The sequence below is a fragment of the Wyeomyia smithii genome, chromosome 2, assembly GCF_029784165.1.
Source record: "Wyeomyia smithii strain HCP4-BCI-WySm-NY-G18 chromosome 2, ASM2978416v1, whole genome shotgun sequence".
Classification (NCBI taxonomy): domain Eukaryota; kingdom Metazoa; phylum Arthropoda; class Insecta; order Diptera; family Culicidae; genus Wyeomyia; species Wyeomyia smithii.
This window is the reverse complement of record NC_073695.1, coordinates 165,780,298-165,782,989: the sequence shown is the minus strand read 5'-3', so window position 1 is coordinate 165,782,989 and position 2,692 is coordinate 165,780,298.

Genomic DNA, 2,692 nt, shown 5'->3' with positions numbered 1-2,692 from the left:
CCAAAAGTAAATTTAATACTAGAATTGTTAGATCAAAATGAACATACCGCGTAAGAAATGAAATAATTACACAGCATCAATACATCCAACATTAAGAGAGCCGAGTGAGTGAATTACCAAAAAAAAACGACAAACCAACATTAGCATACATATAAATGTCATAGATTATTGCACACGTTACTCAAATCCGGTAATCATTGCCCCAAGCAACATACAAAGAAAGGCACAATATGTGGTGTCGCACATTTTGGCAAATGCACAAAGAGTACTCAGTCGTATATTTTTGGTGCAAAAGAAATGCAAAAGAGCGAATGGGGAAAAGAGAACACAAAAGAAATATCGGGAGTGGCACACACGGTTTAATGGCAAATGTGTTGTGTTCAAACTTGTGTGGCTCTGTCTGCACTGAGGTGAATTCCAGTCCTGGCTACGGTATTAATCATTAAAAAGTGTGATTACCATAAATTACACACTAAGAATAATTTGCTACTCTCGGACACATTTTTCGTTCGACTCAATTCGTTAGTATGCGTGATAGTTCACTTTCGTCACAAAATGACGACACTATAACATTCGCGTACAACAAAAAGATGTCAAATGACACGGAAGAAGACGACGCGATAGCAAGCATTCGTTTGACAATTTTGTTCAAGAATGTGTTTTAGTTGCGAGACGCTCGCAGTGTCAAACGCAAATGAAGATTACATACTAATTTTTTTTTTTTATAACTCTAATATTTATTTAGGCCCAACCGCGAAGCATAACGGGGCCGAATGTCTTTTGGAGTAGGGAAAAGCCAGCTTGAGTAGAGCCTGTATCCCGACTGCTCCTCCTCAAACAGGCATAAAAACCCTCTCATCTTTTCTTTTTTATAAATACAATTTAAAAATACATGTCATTTAAACCTACGACTAACAATAACATGTAATTCCTTCTCTATGTTAAATATCAATTCTTAATACTATTCATTGAGGTGAGATGGTTCCTTATCTCTTCGAAATCAAAACTTATACCTAAGTTTGGTGGATCATGTCTCTCAGAAAGAAGCAATGATTCATGTTTCTAAAAAAGAATAACACAAGAAAGAAGAAAAAAGGAACAGAATTAGTGTGAAACTTTTTGAGGGTAGTTGTGTTGGGAAAAATAAGCAGAAACAGCAAGGAGATAATCAAATTTGATATTTGATATCTTTTAAAAAGTCATAAATAGGTATTACAAGCGCGGGGTTGCGGCTAGCAAGCGCATCCCGTACCTGAATCGTAGACGTCACTTTCTGTTTTTTGAGAGAATCTTTAAGCTTGGTCCTTGCTCTATGATACTTTGGGCATACGAAAACTATGTGGTCGATGTCTTCGTATCCTCCACATTCGCACATATTACTATCGACCAAGTTAATTCGATAGAGGTGTGCGTTTGCAACATAGTGATTGGACATTAGGCGCGAAATAACTCGCATAATTAATCCCGAGTTAAATCTAATCCTTTAAACCAAGCTTTTGTAGACACTTTGGGCGAGATCGAGTGCATCCATCGCCCAAGGTCGTCTTTATCCCACCTTTCCTGCCAGTTTGCCAGGGCCATTTGTCGAGGCAGGTGAAGATACTCGATATAGGTGATCGGTCTATCAAATATATCTCCTTCCATGGCACCCCTTTTCGCTAATAGATCAGCTTCTTCATTGCCTGGGATTGAGCAATGAGAGGGGACCCACACAAAGCAGATAATGAAAGACCGATCAACCAGCACTTCTAATATCCGTCTAATTTCTGGGAGGAAATAGGACGGGTGCTTGACCGGTTTAATCGATCGGAGAGCTTCGATAGAACTGAGGCTGTCCGAAAAGATGAAATAATTGCCTGGTGTCTTGAGCTCGATAATTCGCAGCGAATTGTGTATGGCAGCCAATTCAGCTACGTATATGGAGCAAGGTTGTGCCAATTTGCGGGATATGCGATGATCCGTGTTGAAAACGCCATATCCGGAATGTCCATCCATTACAGATCCGTCCGTGAAGAAGGAACTATCTTCTGGAAGGTGACCAAATTTTGCCGAAAATATTGATGGCACAACTGTTGGTCTGAGGTGTTCGGGGATTCCATGGATTTCATGTTTCATCGTCAAATCAAATACAACAGAAGAATTGTTAAGCGATGGTGAAATCTCACGGTATGGAGCAACAGCCGAAGGGTTTATCTCCATAGACATGAACCGCTGGTATACTGACATACAGGGTTTTTGAACAATTTCCAAACATTTCTCATAGTTCTCGATTAGCATTGGGTTTGCTATCTCCGATCTGATGAGAAAACGGAGAGCCAGCTCGAAAAGCCTCTCTTTAAGTGGTAGTACTCCCGCAATGACCTCTAGAGACATGGTATGTGTCGATTGCATGCAACCTAGAGCGATACGCAAACAACGGTATTGTATCCTCTCTAGCTTCAGCATGTGTGAAGCTGCGACACCTCTGAAGCATATGCTGCCGTATTCTTTACGGGCAGAATCGTGGTTTGGTAGAGTCGTATCAAGTCCTCTGGATGAGCTCCCCATGTGGTTCCTGTTACCATCCTAAGAAAATTAATTCTCGGTTGGCATCTTTGTTTCAGGTAATTGATATGTTTTTCCCATGTGCACTTAGAGTCATACCATACTCCTAGATACTTGAAGCTAGGTGACTGAGTGATGGGTTTTCCGG